Below are 22023 nucleotides of genomic sequence, written 5' to 3' on the forward strand. Positions count from 1 at the left end.
TATTTCTAATTACCACACTTAAAAGTCAACAGCCTGTAATGCTATCATGACTCATCACTCTCCGTTTTGGCCTTCCGTCCACACTGAGACAGCGTTTTCGGTCAAGGAAAGCGCAGCGTTTTGAAAACGCTCTCCAAAGCGTATACATTTGACGCCGTTTTCGCGTAGCATTGTGGAAAGCGAACTGGAGCCTTTTTAAAAACAATGATACATTGTAGACTACGTCCACACGTACACGGGTATTTCTGAAAACTGAGATTTTTCGTTTTTTAAAAAAATCCCATCCACACCTCAACACCAAAAACGAAGGAAAATGCTGCCAGGAGCATGCCAAAGCAACAGGTGGCGATATATTCCTAACCGTGTAGAAATGTTGGCCAATCAGATGTCTAGACGCCTGGGCGGGAAAGAGTAAACAAAGATGGCGGCGCAAAGAAGCAGAAGTGAGTCCTATGTGTGGAGGGACAGTAACTGTCTGTGTATGTAAGCATTTAAACACTACAGAGAGTAAAATTAACAGTATTTTGTCTAAGTCCGCCGTTGTAGAAATTAATTTCACCGAAACAATAACTTGGCGCACAGTGTGACGTCAAAAAAGGCGCACACCTTTGACCCTGCGTTTTCTCCCTTTTCCTTGTCCATAGTAAACGCAAAAACGGAGTTCTTGAAAATCTCCACCCAGGCAGGAATTTTTAAAACTCTCCGTTTTCAGTGGCCGAAACGTGTGGACGAAAGGTACAAACGCATAGAAAAATCTATGTTTTCAAAAATACCCATACATGTGGACATAGCCTAGTCAAGTGATGCAATCATGTGATAAATTGTGACAGCCCCGTTAAAGATTAATATCAGTTTGTACATGCTCCAGATAGCTTTTCTTCAAATTCTTTAATTCTCAATCGCTTTTGCAACTTTGTACTTTTGTATTACTTGCAGCAACAACTCCACCTCATTGTTAGTCCATTTAAAAAACTCGTTGCTTTTCCTCGACATTTTGCCGCGACGTTTCAAAGAGCCGGAAAGTAAATAAAAGGCAGACAGAAATGAGGCAGGTCGAGTCACCTTGCGTTTCACGCATGCGCAGTACTGGAACGTAAGCGTTTTCGGCCGTTTCAATGTGGACGCACAACTCTGTGAAAACGGTAGTCTGGACATGGAGCGTTTTCAAACGAAAACGCCTTTTTCAAATTTATCCGGCTAAGATCACAGGCCGTTCCAATGACGTCACCAACCACCACACTTCAAAGCACAAAGCCTGCGTTGTCACAGTAACGCATTCTGCGATAGGAGGTCATATATAGGAGTGAACTTGACTCTCACACAGCCTGAACTGTCTGCCTGTCCTCATGTCTGCAATGCTGCTGTCTCCTGTCACCCTGCATGTTTCTAAGGTTAGTTTTCTCCATATTTATGTTGTTCTTGTAGTTTTTGCCCTCTGGTTTTTGTCCTTAAGGTTTGAATATATATATATATATATATATATATATATATATATATATATATATGTATATGTGTGTTTGTGTAAATATATATTATATATATATGTATGTACATATATATATTTAATTTCCTCATGTGCTTGATAACCATTTTTTCTCTCTCTTTCTTTCTTTTCTGTTGTTGTGAGTGTGTGTCTATGTGAGTGATGGTATTTATTGTTTTGTGTCTTTCAAACAGTTGCCATTCCACACCTGTATCCAGTCATCACACTTCAAAGCACAGTGTGTGATGTCCCAGTAACACATTCTGTGATAGCAGGTCATATATGGGAGTGAAATTGACACTCACACACCCTGGACTGGCTCTCTCGACTCGGTTGAAGACGGGTTTCTTGGAGAAGGGGAGGGCAGTGAGGCACAGTCCCCCGTCCCCCGACGCCCCTCGCGATGCCCCTCCTTCTTCGACTAACCCTCTGCATAGGAGCCGTGAGAGCCAGGAACTTGTGAGTTTTGTATGTCCACTCAGGCATCATTCATACCTGGTCTGTAGGAAGTTCCTGTCAGAAGGAGGGGGCACCGCGAGGGCGTCGAGGGGCGGAAGGCGGTGCCTTAGTGCCTCCCTCCTTCTGACATTGTAAAGGAACCCTAACTTTATTACTTTTTTTAATAGTAAGATATATATATATATATGTATGTATGTATATGTTTTTTGTCCCCAGATGAGGTTTGAAGTGTCTGTGTGGTGCAGCTGGTCTGGTCTGTCTCTGTACAGTCGAGGCTGCACCCACCTATAAAAGGTGGAGGCTCACCAGGACATGCACACCTCACAAGTTCCCGGCTCTCTCGACTCGGTTGAAGACGGGTTTCTTGGAGAAGGGGAGGGCAGTGAGGCACAGTCCCCCGTCCCCCGACGCCCCTCGCGATGCCCCTCCTTCTTCGACTAACCCTCTGCATAGGAGCCGTGAGAGCCAGGAACTTGTGAGTTTTGTATGTCCACTCAGGCATCATTCATACCTGGTCTGTAGGAAGTTCCTGTCAGAAGGAGGGGGCACCGCGAGGGCGTCGAGGGGCGGAAGGCGGTGCCTTAGTGCCTCCCTCCTTCTGACATTGTAAAGGAACCCTAACTTTATTACTTTTTTTAATAGTAAGATATATATATATATATGTATGTATGTATGTATGTATATGTTTTTTGTCCTCAGATGAGGTTTGAAGTGTCTGTGTGGTGCAGCTGGTCTGGTCTGTCTCTGTACAGTCGAGGCTGCACCCACCTATAAAAGGTGGAGGCTCACCAGGACATGCACACCTCACAAGTTCCCAGCTCTGTCGACTCGGTTGAAGACGGGTTTCTTGGAGAAGGGGAGGGCAGTGAGGCACAGTCCCCCGTCCCCCGACGCCCCTCGCGATGCCCCTCCTTCTTCGACTAACCCTCTGCATAGGAGCCGTGAGAGCCAGGAACTTGTGAGTTTTGTATGTCCACTCAGGCATCATTCATACCTGGTCTGTAGGAAGTTCCTGTCAGAAGGAGGGGGCACCGCGAGGGCGTCGAGGGGCGGAAGGCGGTGCCTTAGTGCCTCCCTCCTTCTGACATTGTAAAGGAACCCTAACTTTATTACTTTTTTTAATAGTAAGATATATATATATATATGTATGTATGTATATGTTTTTTGTCCCCAGATGAGGTTTGAAGTGTCTGTGTGGTGCAGCTGGTCTGGTCTGTCTCTGTACAGTCGAGGCTGCACCCACCTATAAAAGGTGGAGGCTCACCAGGACATGCACACCTCACAAGTTCCCGGCTCTCTCGACTCGGTTGAAGACGGGTTTCTTGGAGAAGGGGAGGGCAGTGAGGCACAGTCCCCCGTCCCCCGACGCCCCTCGCGATGCCCCTCCTTCTTCGACTAACCCTCTGCATAGGAGCCGTGAGAGCCAGGAACTTGTGAGTTTTGTATGTCCACTCAGGCATCATTCATACCTGGTCTGTAGGAAGTTCCTGTCAGAAGGAGGGGGCACCGCGAGGGCGTCGAGGGGCGGAAGGCGGTGCCTTAGTGCCTCCCTCCTTCTGACATTGTAAAGGAACCCTAACTTTATTACTTTTTTTAATAGTAAGATATATATATATATATGTATGTATATGTTTTTTGTCCTCAGATGAGGTTTGAAGTGTCTGTGTGGTGCAGCTGGTCTCGTCTGTCTCTGTACAGTCGAGGCTGCACCCACCTATAAAAGGTGGAGGCTCACCAGGACATGCACACCTCACAAGTTCCCGGCTCTCTCGACTCGGTTGAAGACTGGTTTCTTGGAGAAGGGGAGGGCAGTGAGGCACAGTCCCCCGTCCCCCGACGCCCCTCGCGATGCCCCTCCTTCTTCGACTAACCCTCTGCATAGGAGCCGTGAGAGCCAGGAACTTGTGAGTTTTGTATGTCCACTCAGGCATCATTCATACCTGGTCTGTAGGAAGTTCCTGTCAGAAGTAGGGGGCACCGCGAGGGCGTCGAGGGGCGGAAGGCGGTGCCTTAGTGCCTCCCTCCTTCTGACATTGTAAAGGAACCCTAACTTTATTACTTTTTTAATAGTAAGATATATATATATATATATGTATGTATATGTTTTTTGTCCCCAGATGAGGTTTGAAGTGTCTGTGTGGTGCAGCTGGTCTGGTCTGTCTCTGTACAGTCGAGGCTGCACCCACCTATAAAAGGTGGAGGCTCACCAGGACATGCACACCTCACAAGTTCCCGGCTCTCTCGACTCGGTTGAAGACGGGTTTCTTGGAGAAGGGGAGGGCAGTGAGGCACAGTCCCCCGTCCCCCGACGCCCCTCGCGATGCCCCTCCTTCTTCAACTAACCCTCTGCATAGGAGCCGTGAGAGCCAGGAACTTGTGAGTTTTGTATGTCCACTCAGGCATCATTCATACCTGGTCTGTAGGAAGTTCCTGTCAGAAGGAGGGGGCACCGCGAGGGCGTCGAGGGGCGGAAGGCGGTGCCTTAGTGCCTCCCTCCTTCTGACATTGTAAAGGAACCCTAACTTTATTACTTTTTTTAATAGTAAGATATATATATATATGTATGTATGTATGTATATGTTTTTTGTCCCCAGATGAGGTTTGAAGTGTCTGTGTGGTGCAGCTGGTCTGGTCTGTCTCTGTACAGTCGAGGCTGCACCCACCTATAAAAGGTGGAGGCTCACCAGGACATGCACACCTCACAAGTTCCCGGCTCTCTCGACTCGGTTGAAGACGGGTTTCTTGGAGGAGGGGAGGGCAGTGAGGCACAGTCCCCCGTCCCCCGACGCCCCTCGCGATGCCCCTCCTTCTTCGACTAACCCTCTGCATAGGAGCCGTGAGAGCCAGGAACTTGTGAGTTTTGTATGTCCACTCAGGCATCATTCATACCTGGTCTGTAGGAAGTTCCTGTCAGAAGGAGGGGGCACCGCGAGGGCGTCGAGGGGCGGAAGGCGGTGCCTTAGTGCCTCCCTCCTTCTGACATTGTAAAGGAATCCTAACTTTATTATTTTTTTAATAGTAAGATATATATATATATGTATGTATATGTTTTTTGTCCTCAGATGAGGTTTGAAGTGTCTGTGTGGTGCAGCTGGTCTGGTCTGTCTCTGTACAGTCGAGGCTGCACCCACCTATAAAAGGTGGAGGCTCACCAGGACATGCACACCTCACAAGTTCCCGGCTCTCTCGACTCGGTTGAAGACGGGTTTCTTGGAGAAGGGGAGGGCAGTGAGGCACAGTCCCCCGTCCCCCGACGCCCCTCGCGATGCCCCTCCTTCTTCGACTAACCCTCTGCATAGGAGCCGTGAGAGCCAGGAACTTGTGAGTTTTGTATGTCCACTCAGGCATCATTCATACCTGGTCTGTAGGAAGTTCCTGTCAGAAGGAGGGGGCACCGCGAGGGCGTCGAGGGGCGGAAGGCGGTGCCTTAGTGCCTCCCTCCTTCTGACATTGTAAAGGAATCCTAACTTTATTATTTTTTTAATAGTAAGATATATATATATATGTATGTATATGTTTTTTGTCCTCAGATGAGGTTTGAAGTGTCTGTGTGGTGCAGCTGGTCTGGTCTGTCTCTGTACAGTCGAGGCTGCACCCACCTATAAAAGGTGGAGGCTCACCAGGACATGCACACCTCACAAGTTCCCAGCTCTGTCGACTCGGTTGAAGACGGGTTTCTTGGAGAAGGGGAGGGCAGTGAGGCACAGTCCCCCGTCCCCCGACGCCCCTCGCGATGCCCCTCCTTCTTCGACTAACCCTCTGCATAGGAGCCGTGAGAGCCAGGAACTTGTGAGTTTTGTATGTCCACTCAGGCATCATTCATACCTGGTCTGTAGGAAGTTCCTGTCAGAAGTAGGGGGCACCGCGAGGGCGTCGAGGGGCGGAAGGCGGTGCCTTAGTGCCTCCCTCCTTCTGACATTGTAAAGGAATCCTAACTTTATTACTTTTTTAATAGTAAGATATATATATATATATATGTATGTATGTATATGTTTTTTGTCCCCAGATGAGGTTTGAAGTGTCTGTGTGGTGCAGCTGGTCTGGTCTGTCTCTGTACAGTCGAGGCTGCACCCACCTATAAAAGGTGGAGGCTCACCAGGACATGCACACCTCACAAGTTCCCGGCTCTCTCGACTCGGTTGAAGACGGGTTTCTTGGAGAAGGGGAGGGCAGTGAGGCACAGTCCCCCGTCCCCCGACGCCCCTCGCGATGCCCCTCCTTCTTCGACTAACCCTCTGCATAGGAGCCGTGAGAGCCAGGAACTTGTGAGTTTTGTATGTCCACTCAGGCATCATTCATACCTGGTCTGTAGGAAGTTCCTGTCAGAAGGAGGGGGCACCGCGAGGGCGTCGAGGGGCGGAAGGCGGTGCCTTAGTGCCTCCCTCCTTCTGACATTGTAAAGGAACCCTAACTTTATTACTTTTTTTAATAGTAGGATATATATATATATATATATATATGTATGTATATGTTTTTTGTCCTCAGATGAGGTTTGAAGTGTCTGTGTGGTGCAGCTGGTCTGGTCTGTCTCTGTACAGTCGAGGCTGCACCCACCTATAAAAGGTGGAGGCTCACCAGGACATGCACACCTCACAAGTTCCCGGCTCTCTCGACTCGGTTGAAGACGGGTTTCTTGGAGAAGGGGAGGGCAGTGAGGCACAGTCCCCCGTCCCCCGACGCCCCTCGCGATGCCCCTCCTTCTTCGACTAACCCTCTGCATAGGAGCCGTGAGAGCCAGGAACTTGTGAGTTTTGTATGTCCACTCAGGCATCATTCATACCTGGTCTGTAGGAAGTTCCTGTCAGAAGGAGGGGGCACCGCGAGGGCGTCGAGGGGCGGAAGGCGGTGCCTTAGTGCCTCCCTCCTTCTGACATTGTAAAGGAACCCTAACTTTATTACTTTTTTTAATAGTAGGATATATATATATATATATATATATATATATATATATATATATATATATATATATATATATGTATGTATATGTTTTTTGTCCTCAGATGAGGTTTGAAGTGTCTGTGTGGTGCAGCTGGTCTGGTCTGTCTCTGTACAGTCGAGGCTGCACCCACCTATAAAAGGTGGAGGCTCACCAGGACATGCACACCTCACAAGTTCCCGGCTCTCTCGACTCGGTTGAAGACGGGTTTCTTGGAGAAGGGGAGGGCAGTGAGGCACAGTCCCCCGTCCCCCGACGCCCCTCGCGATGCCCCTCCTTCTTCGACTAACCCTCTGCATAGGAGCCGTGAGAGCCAGGAACTTGTGAGTTTTGTATGTCCACTCAGGCATCATTCATACCTGGTCTGTAGGAAGTTCCTGTCAGAAGGAGGGGGCACCGCGAGGGCGTCGAGGGGCGGAAGGCGGTGCCTTAGTGCCTCCCTCCTTCTGACATTGTAAAGGAACCCTAACTTTATTACTTTTTTTAATAGTAGGATATATATATATATATATATATATATATATATATATATATATATATATATATATATATATATATATATGTATGTATATGTTTTTTGTCCCCAGATGAGGTTTGAAGTGTCTGTGTGGTGCAGCTGGTCTGGTCTGTCTCTGTACAGTCGAGGCTGCACCCACCTATAAAAGGTGGAGGCTCACCAGGACATGCACACCTCACAAGTTCCCGGCTCTCTCGACTCGGTTGAAGACGGGTTTCTTGGAGAAGGGGAGGGCAGTGAGGCACAGTCCCCCGTCCCCCGACGCCCCTCGCGATGCCCCTCCTTCTTCGACTAACCCTCTGCATAGGAGCCGTGAGAGCCAGGAACTTGTGAGTTTTGTATGTCCACTCAGGCATCATTCATACCTGGTCTGTAGGAAGTTCCTGTCAGAAGGAGGGGGCACCGCGAGGGCGTCGAGGGGCGGAAGGCGGTGCCTTAGTGCCTCCCTCCTTCTGACATTGTAAAGGAATCCTAACTTTATTATTTTTTTAATAGTAAGATATATATATATATATATATGTATGTATGTATGTATATGTTTTTTGTCCTCAGATGAGGTTTGAAGTGTCTGTGTGGTGCAGCTGGTCTGGTCTGTCTCTGTACAGTCGAGGCTGCACCCACCTATAAAAGGTGGAGGCTCACCAGGACATGCACACCTCACAAGTTCCCGGCTCTCTCGACTCGGTTGAAGACGGGTTTCTTGGAGGAGGGGAGGGCAGTGAGGCACAGTCCCCCGTCCCCCGACGCCCCTCGCGATGCCCCTCCTTCTTCGACTAACCCTCTGCATAGGAGCCGTGAGAGCCAGGAACTTGTGAGTTTTGTATGTCCACTCAGGCATCATTCATACCTGGTCTGTAGGAAGTTCCTGTCAGAAGGAGGGGGCACCGCGAGGGCGTCGAGGGGCGGAAGGCGGTGCCTTAGTGCCTCCCTCCTTCTGACATTGTAAAGGAATCCTAACTTTATTATTTTTTTAATAGTAAGATATATATATATATATGTATGTATATGTTTTTTGTCCTCAGATGAGGTTTGAAGTGTCTGTGTGGTGCAGCTGGTCTGGTCTGTCTCTGTACAGTCGAGGCTGCACCCACCTATAAAAGGTGGAGGCTCACCAGGACATGCACACCTCACAAGTTCCCGGCTCTCTCGACTCGGTTGAAGACGGGTTTCTTGGAGAAGGGGAGGGCAGTGAGGCACAGTCCCCCGTCCCCCGACGCCCCTCGCGATGCCCCTCCTTCTTCAACTAACCCTCTGCATAGGAGCCGTGAGAGCCAGGAACTTGTGAGTTTTGTATGTCCACTCAGGCATCATTCATACCTGGTCTGTAGGAAGTTCCTGTCAGAAGGAGGGGGCACCGCGAGGGCGTCGAGGGGCGGAAGGCGGTGCCTTAGTGCCTCCCTCCTTCTGACATTGTAAAGGAACCCTAACTTTATTACTTTTTTTAATAGTAAGATATATATATATATATATGTATGTATGTATATGTTTTTTGTCCCCAGATGAGGTTTGAAGTGTCTGTGTGGTGCAGCTGGTCTGGTCTGTCTCTGTACAGTCGAGGCTGCACCCACCTATAAAAGGTGGAGGCTCACCAGGACATGCACACCTCACAAGTTCCCGGCTCTCTCGACTCGGTTGAAGACGGGTTTCTTGGAGAAGGGGAGGGCAGTGAGGCACAGTCCCCCGTCCCCCGACGCCCCTCGCGATGCCCCTCCTTCTTCAACTAACCCTCTGCATAGGAGCCGTGAGAGCCAGGAACTTGTGAGTTTTGTATGTCCACTCAGGCATCATTCATACCTGGTCTGTAGGAAGTTCCTGTCAGAAGGAGGGGGCACCGCGAGGGCGTCGAGGGGCGGAAGGCGGTGCCTTAGTGCCTCCCTCCTTCTGACATTGTAAAGGAACCCTAACTTTATTACTTTTTTTAATAGTAAGATATATATATATATATATGTATGTATGTATATGTTTTTTGTCCCCAGATGAGGTTTGAAGTGTCTGTGTGGTGCAGCTGGTCTGGTCTGTCTCTGTACAGTCGAGGCTGCACCCACCTATAAAAGGTGGAGGCTCACCAGGACATGCACACCTCACAAGTTCCCGGCTCTCTCGACTCGGTTGAAGACGGGTTTCTTGGAGAAGGGGAGGGCAGTGAGGCACAGTCCCCCGTCCCCCGACGCCCCTCGCGATGCCCCTCCTTCTTCAACTAACCCTCTGCATAGGAGCCGTGAGAGCCAGGAACTTGTGAGTTTTGTATGTCCACTCAGGCATCATTCATACCTGGTCTGTAGGAAGTTCCTGTCAGAAGGAGGGGGCACCGCGAGGGCGTCGAGGGGCGGAAGGCGGTGCCTTAGTGCCTCCCTCCTTCTGACATTGTAAAGGAACCCTAACTTTATTACTTTTTTTAATAGTAAGATATATATATATATGTATGTATGTATGTATATGTTTTTTGTCCCCAGATGAGGTTTGAAGTGTCTGTGTGGTGCAGCTGGTCTGGTCTGTCTCTGTACAGTCGAGGCTGCACCCACCTATAAAAGGTGGAGGCTCACCAGGACATGCACACCTCACAAGTTCCCGGCTCTCTCGACTCGGTTGAAGACGGGTTTCTTGGAGGAGGGGAGGGCAGTGAGGCACAGTCCCCCGTCCCCCGACGCCCCTCGCGATGCCCCTCCTTCTTCGACTAACCCTCTGCATAGGAGCCGTGAGAGCCAGGAACTTGTGAGTTTTGTATGTCCACTCAGGCATCATTCATACCTGGTCTGTAGGAAGTTCCTGTCAGAAGGAGGGGGCACCGCGAGGGCGTCGAGGGGCGGAAGGCGGTGCCTTAGTGCCTCCCTCCTTCTGACATTGTAAAGGAATCCTAACTTTATTATTTTTTTAATAGTAAGATATATATATATATGTATGTATATGTTTTTTGTCCTCAGATGAGGTTTGAAGTGTCTGTGTGGTGCAGCTGGTCTGGTCTGTCTCTGTACAGTCGAGGCTGCACCCACCTATAAAAGGTGGAGGCTCACCAGGACATGCACACCTCACAAGTTCCCGGCTCTCTCGACTCGGTTGAAGACGGGTTTCTTGGAGAAGGGGAGGGCAGTGAGGCACAGTCCCCCGTCCCCCGACGCCCCTCGCGATGCCCCTCCTTCTTCGACTAACCCTCTGCATAGGAGCCGTGAGAGCCAGGAACTTGTGAGTTTTGTATGTCCACTCAGGCATCATTCATACCTGGTCTGTAGGAAGTTCCTGTCAGAAGTAGGGGGCACCGCGAGGGCGTCGAGGGGCGGAAGGCGGTGCCTTAGTGCCTCCCTCCTTCTGACATTGTAAAGGAATCCTAACTTTATTACTTTTTTAATAGTAAGATATATATATATATATATGTATGTATGTATATGTTTTTTGTCCCCAGATGAGGTTTGAAGTGTCTGTGTGGTGCAGCTGGTCTGGTCTGTCTCTGTACAGTCGAGGCTGCACCCACCTATAAAAGGTGGAGGCTCACCAGGACATGCACACCTCACAAGTTCCCGGCTCTCTCGACTCGGTTGAAGACGGGTTTCTTGGAGAAGGGGAGGGCAGTGAGGCACAGTCCCCCGTCCCCCGACGCCCCTCGCGATGCCCCTCCTTCTTCGACTAACCCTCTGCATAGGAGCCGTGAGAGCCAGGAACTTGTGAGTTTTGTATGTCCACTCAGGCATCATTCATACCTGGTCTGTAGGAAGTTCCTGTCAGAAGGAGGGGGCACCGCGAGGGCGTCGAGGGGCGGAAGGCGGTGCCTTAGTGCCTCCCTCCTTCTGACATTGTAAAGGAACCCTAACTTTATTACTTTTTTTAATAGTAGGATATATATATATATATATATATATGTATGTATATGTTTTTTGTCCTCAGATGAGGTTTGAAGTGTCTGTGTGGTGCAGCTGGTCTGGTCTGTCTCTGTACAGTCGAGGCTGCACCCACCTATAAAAGGTGGAGGCTCACCAGGACATGCACACCTCACAAGTTCCCGGCTCTCTCGACTCGGTTGAAGACGGGTTTCTTGGAGAAGGGGAGGGCAGTGAGGCACAGTCCCCCGTCCCCCGACGCCCCTCGCGATGCCCCTCCTTCTTCGACTAACCCTCTGCATAGGAGCCGTGAGAGCCAGGAACTTGTGAGTTTTGTATGTCCACTCAGGCATCATTCATACCTGGTCTGTAGGAAGTTCCTGTCAGAAGGAGGGGGCACCGCGAGGGCGTCGAGGGGCGGAAGGCGGTGCCTTAGTGCCTCCCTCCTTCTGACATTGTAAAGGAACCCTAACTTTATTACTTTTTTTAATAGTAAGATATATATATATATGTATGTATGTATGTATATGTTTTTTGTCCCCAGATGAGGTTTGAAGTGTCTGTGTGGTGCAGCTGGTCTGGTCTGTCTCTGTACAGTCGAGGCTGCACCCACCTATAAAAGGTGGAGGCTCACCAGGACATGCACACCTCACAAGTTCCCGGCTCTCTCGACTCGGTTGAAGACGGGTTTCTTGGAGGAGGGGAGGGCAGTGAGGCACAGTCCCCCGTCCCCCGACGCCCCTCGCGATGCCCCTCCTTCTTCGACTAACCCTCTGCATAGGAGCCGTGAGAGCCAGGAACTTGTGAGTTTTGTATGTCCACTCAGGCATCATTCATACCTGGTCTGTAGGAAGTTCCTGTCAGAAGGAGGGGGCACCGCGAGGGCGTCGAGGGGCGGAAGGCGGTGCCTTAGTGCCTCCCTCCTTCTGACATTGTAAAGGAACCCTAACTTTATTACTTTTTTTAATAGTAAGATATATATATATATATGTATGTATGTATGTATGTATATGTTTTTTGTCCTCAGATGAGGTTTGAAGTGTCTGTGTGGTGCAGCTGGTCTGGTCTGTCTCTGTACAGTCGAGGCTGCACCCACCTATAAAAGGTGGAGGCTCACCAGGACATGCACACCTCACAAGTTCCCGGCTCTCTCGACTCGGTTGAAGACGGGTTTCTTGGAGAAGGGGAGGGCAGTGAGGCACAGTCCCCCGTCCCCCGACGCCCCTCGCGATGCCCCTCCTTCTTCGACTAACCCTCTGCATAGGAGCCGTGAGAGCCAGGAACTTGTGAGTTTTGTATGTCCACTCAGGCATCATTCATACCTGGTCTGTAGGAAGTTCCTGTCAGAAGTAGGGGGCACCGCGAGGGCGTCGAGGGGCGGAAGGCGGTGCCTTAGTGCCTCCCTCCTTCTGACATTGTAAAGGAATCCTAACTTTATTACTTTTTTAATAATAAGATATATATATATATATATATGTATGTATGTATATGTTTTTTGTCCCCAGATGAGGTTTGAAGTGTCTGTGTGGTGCAGCTGGTCTGGTCTGTCTCTGTACAGTCGAGGCTGCACCCACCTATAAAAGGTGGAGGCTCACCAGGACATGCACACCTCACAAGTTCCCGGCTCTCTCGACTCGGTTGAAGACGGGTTTCTTGGAGAAGGGGAGGGCAGTGAGGCACAGTCCCCCGTCCCCCGACGCCCCTCGCGATGCCCCTCCTTCTTCAACTAACCCTCTGCATAGGAGCCGTGAGAGCCAGGAACTTGTGAGTTTTGTATGTCCACTCAGGCATCATTCATACCTGGTCTGTAGGAAGTTCCTGTCAGAAGGAGGGGGCACCGCGAGGGCGTCGAGGGGCGGAAGGCGGTGCCTTAGTGCCTCCCTCCTTCTGACATTGTAAAGGAACCCTAACTTTATTACTTTTTTTAATAGTAAGATATATATATATATATATGTATGTATATGTTTTTTGTCCCCAGATGAGGTTTGAAGTGTCTGTGTGGTGCAGCTGGTCTGGTCTGTCTCTGTACAGTCGAGGCTGCACCCACCTATAAAAGGTGGAGGCTCACCAGGACATGCACACCTCACAAGTTCCCGGCTCTCTCGACTCGGTTGAAGACGGGTTTCTTGGAGGAGGGGAGGGCAGTGAGGCACAGTCCCCCGTCCCCCGACGCCCCTCGCGATGCCCCTCCTTCTTCGACTAACCCTCTGCATAGGAGCCGTGAGAGCCAGGAACTTGTGAGTTTTGTATGTCCACTCAGGCATCATTCATACCTGGTCTGTAGGAAGTTCCTGTCAGAAGGAGGGGGCACCGCGAGGGCGTCGAGGGGCGGAAGGCGGTGCCTTAGTGCCTCCCTCCTTCTGACATTGTAAAGGAATCCTAACTTTATTATTTTTTTAATAGTAAGATATATATATATATGTATGTATATGTTTTTTGTCCTCAGATGAGGTTTGAAGTGTCTGTGTGGTGCAGCTGGTCTGGTCTGTCTCTGTACAGTCGAGGCTGCACCCACCTATAAAAGGTGGAGGCTCACCAGGACATGCACACCTCACAAGTTCCCGGCTCTCTCGACTCGGTTGAAGACGGGTTTCTTGGAGAAGGGGAGGGCAGTGAGGCACAGTCCCCCGTCCCCCGACGCCCCTCGCGATGCCCCTCCTTCTTCGACTAACCCTCTGCATAGGAGCCGTGAGAGCCAGGAACTTGTGAGTTTTGTATGTCCACTCAGGCATCATTCATACCTGGTCTGTAGGAAGTTCCTGTCAGAAGGAGGGGGCACCGCGAGGGCGTCGAGGGGCGGAAGGCGGTGCCTTAGTGCCTCCCTCCTTCTGACATTGTAAAGGAACCCTAACTTTATTACTTTTTTTAATAGTAAGATATATATATATATATGTATGTATGTATGTATGTATATGTTTTTTGTCCTCAGATGAGGTTTGAAGTGTCTGTGTGGTGCAGCTGGTCTGGTCTGTCTCTGTACAGTCGAGGCTGCACCCACCTATAAAAGGTGGAGGCTCACCAGGACATGCACACCTCACAAGTTCCCAGCTCTGTCGACTCGGTTGAAGACGGGTTTCTTGGAGAAGGGGAGGGCAGTGAGGCACAGTCCCCCGTCCCCCGACGCCCCTCGCGATGCCCCTCCTTCTTCGACTAACCCTCTGCATAGGAGCCGTGAGAGCCAGGAACTTGTGAGTTTTGTATGTCCACTCAGGCATCATTCATACCTGGTCTGTAGGAAGTTCCTGTCAGAAGGAGGGGGCACCGCGAGGGCGTCGAGGGGCGGAAGGCGGTGCCTTAGTGCCTCCCTCCTTCTGACATTGTAAAGGAATCCTAACTTTATTACTTTTTTAATAGTAAGATATATATATATATATATGTATGTATGTATATGTTTTTTGTCCCCAGATGAGGTTTGAAGTGTCTGTGTGGTGCAGCTGGTCTGGTCTGTCTCTGTACAGTCGAGGCTGCACCCACCTATAAAAGGTGGAGGCTCACCAGGACATGCACACCTCACAAGTTCCCGGCTCTCTCGACTCGGTTGAAGACGGGTTTCTTGGAGAAGGGGAGGGCAGTGAGGCACAGTCCCCCGTCCCCCGACGCCCCTCGCGATGCCCCTCCTTCTTCGACTAACCCTCTGCATAGGAGCCGTGAGAGCCAGGAACTTGTGAGTTTTGTATGTCCACTCAGGCATCATTCATACCTGGTCTGTAGGAAGTTCCTGTCAGAAGTAGGGGGCACCGCGAGGGCGTCGAGGGGCGGAAGGCGGTGCCTTAGTGCCTCCCTCCTTCTGACATTGTAAAGGAATCCTAACTTTATTACTTTTTTAATAATAAGATATATATATATATATATATGTATGTATGTATATGTTTTTTGTCCCCAGATGAGGTTTGAAGTGTCTGTGTGGTGCAGCTGGTCTGGTCTGTCTCTGTACAGTCGAGGCTGCACCCACCTATAAAAGGTGGAGGCTCACCAGGACATGCACACCTCACAAGTTCCCGGCTCTCTCGACTCGGTTGAAGACGGGTTTCTTGGAGAAGGGGAGGGCAGTGAGGCACAGTCCCCCGTCCCCCGACGCCCCTCGCGATGCCCCTCCTTCTTCAACTAACCCTCTGCATAGGAGCCGTGAGAGCCAGGAACTTGTGAGTTTTGTATGTCCACTCAGGCATCATTCATACCTGGTCTGTAGGAAGTTCCTGTCAGAAGGAGGGGGCACCGCGAGGGCGTCGAGGGGCGGAAGGCGGTGCCTTAGTGCCTCCCTCCTTCTGACATTGTAAAGGAACCCTAACTTTATTACTTTTTTTAATAGTAAGATATATATATATATATATGTATGTATGTATGTATATGTTTTTTGTCCCCAGATGAGGTTTGAAGTGTCTGTGTGGTGCAGCTGGTCTGGTCTGTCTCTGTACAGTCGAGGCTGCACCCACCTATAAAAGGTGGAGGCTCACCAGGACATGCACACCTCACAAGTTCCCGGCTCTCTCGACTCGGTTGAAGACGGGTTTCTTGGAGGAGGGGAGGGCAGTGAGGCACAGTCCCCCGTCCCCCGACGCCCCTCGCGATGCCCCTCCTTCTTCGACTAACCCTCTGCATAGGAGCCGTGAGAGCCAGGAACTTGTGAGTTTTGTATGTCCACTCAGGCATCATTCATACCTGGTCTGTAGGAAGTTCCTGTCAGAAGGAGGGGGCACCGCGAGGGCGTCGAGGGGCGGAAGGCGGTGCCTTAGTGCCTCCCTCCTTCTGACATTGTAAAGGAATCCTAACTTTATTATTTTTTTAATAGTAAGATATATATATATATGTATGTATATGTTTTTTGTCCTCAGATGAGGTTTGAAGTGTCTGTGTGGTGCAGCTGGTCTGGTCTGTCTCTGTACAGTCGAGGCTGCACCCACCTATAAAAGGTGGAGGCTCACCAGGACATGCACACCTCACAAGTTCCCGGCTCTCTCGACTCGGTTGAAGACGGGTTTCTTGGAGAAGGGGAGGGCAGTGAGGCACAGTCCCCCGTCCCCCGACGCCCCTCGCGATGCCCCTCCTTCTTCGACTAACCCTCTGCATAGGAGCCGTGAGAGCCAGGAACTTGTGAGTTTTGTATGTCCACTCAGGCATCATTCATACCTGGTCTGTAGGAAGTTCCTGTCAGAAGGAGGGGGCACCGCGAGGGCGTCGAGGGGCGGAAGGCGGTGCCTTAGTGCCTCCCTCCTTCTGACATTGTAAAGGAACCCTAACTTTATTACTTTTTTTAATAGTAAGATATATATATATATATATATATATGTATGTATATGTTTTTTGTCCTCAGATGAGGTTTGAAGTGTCTGTGTGGTGCAGCTGGTCTGGTCTGTCTCTGTACAGTCGAGGCTGCACCCACCTATAAAAGGTGGAGGCTCACCAGGACATGCACACCTCACAAGTTCCCGGCTCTCTCGACTCGGTTGAAGACGGGTTTCTTGGAGAAGGGGAGGGCAGTGAGGCACAGTCCCCCGTCCCCCGACGCCCCTCGCGATGCCCCTCCTTCTTCGACTAACCCTCTGCATAGGAGCCGTGAGAGCCAGGAACTTGTGAGTTTTGTATGTCCACTCAGGCATCATTCATACCTGGTCTGTAGGAAGTTCCTGTCAGAAGGAGGGGGCACCGCGAGGGCGTCGAGGGGCGGAAGGCGGTGCCTTAGTGCCTCCCTCCTTCTGACATTGTAAAGGAACCCTAACTTTATTACTTTTTTTAATAGTAGGATATATATATATATATATATATATATGTATGTATATGTTTTTTGTCCCCAGATGAGGTTTGAAGTGTCTGTGTGGTGCAGCTGGTCTGGTCTGTCTCTGTACAGTCGAGGCTGCACCCACCTATAAAAGGTGGAGGCTCACCAGGACATGCACACCTCACAAGTTCCCGGCTCTCTCGACTCGGTTGAAGACGGGTTTCTTGGAGAAGGGGAGGGCAGTGAGGCACAGTCCCCCGTCCCCCGACGCCCCTCGCGATGCCCCTCCTTCTTCAACTAACCCTCTGCATAGGAGCCGTGAGAGCCAGGAACTTGTGAGTTTTGTATGTCCACTCAGGCATCATTCATACCTGGTCTGTAGGAAGTTCCTGTCAGAAGGAGGGGGCACCGCGAGGGCGTCGAGGGGCGGAAGGCGGTGCCTTAGTGCCTCCCTCCTTCTGACATTGTAAAGGAATCCTAACTTTATTATTTTTTTAATAGTAAGATATATATATATATGTATGTATATGTTTTTTGTCCTCAGATGAGGTTTGAAGTGTCTGTGTGGTGCAGCTGGTCTGGTCTGTCTCTGTACAGTCGAGGCTGCACCCACCTATAAAAGGTGGAGGCTCACCAGGACATGCACACCTCACAAGTTCCCGGCTCTCTCGACTCGGTTGAAGACGGGTTTCTTGGAGGAGGGGAGGGCAGTGAGGCACAGTCCCCCGTCCCCCGACGCCCCTCGCGATGCCCCTCCTTCTTCGACTAACCCTCTGCATAGGAGCCGTGAGAGCCAGGAACTTGTGAGTTTTGTATGTCCACTCAGGCATCATTCATACCTGGTCTGTAGGAAGTTCCTGTCAGAAGGAGGGGGCACCGCGAGGGCGTCGAGGGGCGGAAGGCGGTGCCTTAGTGCCTCCCTCCTTCTGACATTGTAAAGGAATCCTAACTTTATTATTTTTTTAATAGTAAGATATATATATATATGTATGTATATGTTTTTTGTCCTCAGATGAGGTTTGAAGTGTCTGTGTGGTGCAGCTGGTCTGGTCTGTCTCTGTACAGTCGAGGCTGCACCCACCTATAAAAGGTGGAGGCTCACCAGGACATGCACACCTCACAAGTTCCCGGCTCTCTCGACTCGGTTGAAGACGGGTTTCTTGGAGGAGGGGAGGGCAGTGAGGCACAGTCCCCCGTCCCCCGACGCCCCTCGCGATGCCCCTCCTTCTTCGACTAACCCTCTGCATAGGAGCCGTGAGAGCCAGGAACTTGTGAGTTTTGTATGTCCACTCAGGCATCATTCATACCTGGTCTGTAGGAAGTTCCTGTCAGAAGGAGGAGTCACGGCGAGGGCGTCGAGGGGCGGAAGGCGGTGCCTTAGTGCCTCCCTCCTTCTGACATTGTAAAGGAACCCTAACTTTATTACTTTTTTTAATAGTAAGATATATATATATATGTATGTATGTATGTATATGTTTTTTGTCCCCAGATGAGGTTTGAAGTGTCTGTGTGGTGCAGCTGGTCTGGTCTGTCTCTGTACAGTCGAGGCTGCACCCACCTATAAAAGGTGGAGGCTCACCAGGACATGCACACCTCACAAGTTCCCGGCTCTCTCGACTCGGTTGAAGACGGGTTTCTTGGAGGAGGGGAGGGCAGTGAGGCACAGTCCCCCGTCCCCCGACGCCCCTCGCGATGCCCCTCCTTCTTCGACTAACCCTCTGCATAGGAGCCGTGAGAGCCAGGAACTTGTGAGTTTTGTATGTCCACTCAGGCATCATTCATACCTGGTCTGTAGGAAGTTCCTGTCAGAAGGAGGGGGCACCGCGAGGGCGTCGAGGGGCGGAAGGCGGTGCCTTAGTGCCTCCCTCCTTCTGACATTGTAAAGGAATCCTAACTTTATTATTTTTTTAATAGTAAGATATATATATATATGTATGTATATGTTTTTTGTCCTCAGATGAGGTTTGAAGTGTCTGTGTGGTGCAGCTGGTCTGGTCTGTCTCTGTACAGTCGAGGCTGCACCCACCTATAAAAGGTGGAGGCTCACCAGGACATGCACACCTCACAAGTTCCCGGCTCTCTCGACTCGGTTGAAGACGGGTTTCTTGGAGAAGGGGAGGGCAGTGAGGCACAGTCCCCCGTCCCCCGACGCCCCTCGCGATGCCCCTCCTTATTCGACTAACCCTCTGCATAGGAGCCGTGAGAGCCAGGAACTTGTGAGTTTTTATGTCCACTCAGGCATCATTCATACCTGGTCTGTAGGAAGTTCCTGTCAGAAGGAGGGGGCACCGCGAGGGCGTCGAGGGGCGGAAGGCGGTGCCTTAGTGCCTCCCTCCTTCTGACATTGTAAAGGAACCCTAACTTTATTATTTTTTTAATAGTAAGATATATATATATATGTATGTATGTATGTATATGTTTTTTGTCCCCAGATGAGGTTTGAAGTGTCTGTGTGGTGCAGCTGGTCTGGTCTGTCTCTGTACAGTCGAGGCTGCACCCACCTATAAAAGGTGGAGGCTCACCAGGACATGCACACCTCACAAGTTCCCGGCTCTCTCGACTCGGTTGAAGACGGGTTTCTTGGAGGAGGGGAGGGCAGTGAGGCACAGTCCCCCGTCCCCCGACGCCCCTCGCGATGCCCCTCCTTCTTCGACTAACCCTCTGCATAGGAGCCGTGAGAGCCAGGAACTTGTGAGTTTTGTATGTCCACTCAGGCATCATTCATACCTGGTCTGTAGGAAGTTCCTGTCAGAAGGAGGGGGCACCGCGAGGGCGTCGAGGGGCGGAAGGCGGTGCCTTAGTGCCTCCCTCCTTCTGACATTGTAAAGGAATCCTAACTTTATTATTTTTTTAATAGTAAGATATATATATATATGTATGTATATGTTTTTTGTCCTCAGATGAGGTTTGAAGTGTCTGTGTGGTGCAGCTGGTCTGGTCTGTCTCTGTACAGTCGAGGCTGCACCCACCTATAAAAGGTGGAGGCTCATCAGGACATGCACACCTCACAAGTTCCCGGCTCTCTCGACTCGGTTGAAGACGGGTTTCTTGGAGAAGGGGAGGGCAGTGAGGCACAGTCCCCCGTCCCCCGACGCCCCTCGCGATGCCCCTCCTTCTTCGACTAACCCTCTGCATAGGAGCCGTGAGAGCCAGGAACTTGTGAGTTTTGTATGTCCACTCAGGCATCATTCATACCTGGTCTGTAGGAAGTTCCTGTCAGAAGGAGGAGTCACGGCGAGGGCGTCGAGGGGCGGAAGGCGGTGCCTTAGTGCCTCCCTCCTTCTGACATTGTAAAGGAATCCTAACTTTATTACTTTTTTTAATAGTAGGATATATATATATATATATATATATGTATGTATATGTTTTTTGTCCTCAGATGAGGTTTGAAGCGTCTGTGTGGTGCAGCTGGTCTGGTCTGTCTCTGTACAGTCGAGGCTGCACCCACCTATAAAAGGTGGAGGCTCACCAGGACATGCACACCTCACAAGTTCCCGGCTCTCTCGACTCGGTTGAAGACGGGTTTCTTGGAGAAGGGGAGGGCAGTGAGGCACAGTCCCCCGTCCCCCGACGCCCCTCGCGATGCCCCTCCTTCTTCGACTAACCCTCTGCATAGGAGCCGTGAGAGCCAGGAACTTGTGAGTTTTGTATGTCCACTCAGGCATCATTCATACCTGGTCTGTAGGAAGTTCCTGTCAGAAGGAGGAGTCACGGCGAGGGCGTCGAGGGGCGGAAGGCGGTGCCTTAGTGCCTCCCTCCTTCTGACATTGTAAAGGAATCCTAACTTTATTACTTTTTTTAATAGTAGGATATATATATATATATATATATATGTATGTATATGTTTTTTGTCCTCAGATGAGGTTTGAAGTGTCTGTGTGGTGCAGCTGGTCTGGTCTGTCTCTGTACAGTCGAGGCTGCACCCACCTATAAAAGGTGGAGGCTCACCAGGACATGCACACCTCACAAGTTCCCGGCTCTCTCGACTCGGTTGAAGACGGGTTTCTTGGAGAAGGGGAGGGCAGTGAGGCACAGTCCCCCGTCCCCCGACGCCCCTCGCGATGCCCCTCCTTCTTCAACTAACCCTCTGCATAGGAGCCGTGAGAGCCAGGAACTTGTGAGTTTTGTATGTCCACTCAGGCATCATTCATACCTGGTCTGTAGGAAGTTCCTGTCAGAAGGAGGGGGCACCGCGAGGGCGTCGAGGGGCGGAAGGCGGTGCCTTAGTGCCTCCCTCCTTCTGACATTGTAAAGGAACCCTAACTTTATTACTTTTTTTAATAGTAAGATATATATATATATGTATGTATGTATGTATATGTTTTTTGTCCTCAGATGAGGTTTGAAGTGTCTGTGTGGTGCAGCTGGTCTGGTCTGTCTCTGTACAGTCGAGGCTGCACCCACCTATAAAAGGTGGAGGCTCACCAGGACATGCACACCTCACAAGTTCCCGGCTCTCTCGACTCGGTTGAAGACGGGTTTCTTGGAGAAGGGGAGGGCAGTGAGGCACAGTCCCCCGTCCCCCGACGCCCCTCGCGATGCCCCTCCTTCTTCGACTAACCCTCTGCATAGGAGCCGTGAGAGCCAGGAACTTGTGAGTTTTGTATGTCCACTCAGGCATCATTCATACCTGGTCTGTAGGAAGTTCCTGTCAGAAGGAGGGGGCACCGCGAGGGCGTCGAGGGGCGGAAGGCGGTGCCTTAGTGCCTCCCTCCTTCTGACATTGTAAAGGAATCCTAACTTTATTATTTTTTTAATAGTAAGACATACATATGTATGTATATGTTTTTTGTCCTCAGATGAGGTTTGAAGTGTCTGTGTGGTGCAGCTGGTCTGGTCTGTCTCTGTACAGTCGAGGCTGCACCCACCTATAAAAGGTGGAGGCTCACCAGGACATGCACACCTCACAAGTTCCCGGCTCTCTCGACTCGGTTGAAGACGGGTTTCTTGGAGAAGGGGAGGGCAGTGAGGCACAGTCCCCCGTCCCCCGACGCCCCTCGCGATGCCCCTCCTTCTTCGACTAACCCTCTGCATAGGAGCCGTGAGAGCCAGGAACTTGTGAGTTTTGTATGTCCACTCAGGCATCATTCATACCTGGTCTGT

The 22023-nt window shown here is 50.6% G+C and overlaps 1 long non-coding RNA gene across 1 annotated transcript; it reads left to right on the plus strand.

Annotated features, from left to right (window-relative positions):
• Window positions 1-99: 99 nt before the first annotated feature.
• Window positions 100-1957, plus strand: LOC146375639 (uncharacterized). The gene is made up of 3 exons (XR_014801832.1): window positions 100-479; window positions 645-1391; window positions 1678-1957. It is a non-coding gene; the product is annotated as an uncharacterized LOC146375639 (long non-coding RNA).
• Window positions 1958-22023: the final 20066 nt, after the last annotated feature.

This window comes from Perissodus microlepis, chromosome 12, assembly GCF_051167445.1.
Source record: "Perissodus microlepis isolate ML-2025 ecotype Zambia chromosome 12, ASM5116744v1, whole genome shotgun sequence".
In the NCBI taxonomy this organism is placed as follows: domain Eukaryota; kingdom Metazoa; phylum Chordata; class Actinopteri; order Cichliformes; family Cichlidae; genus Perissodus; species Perissodus microlepis.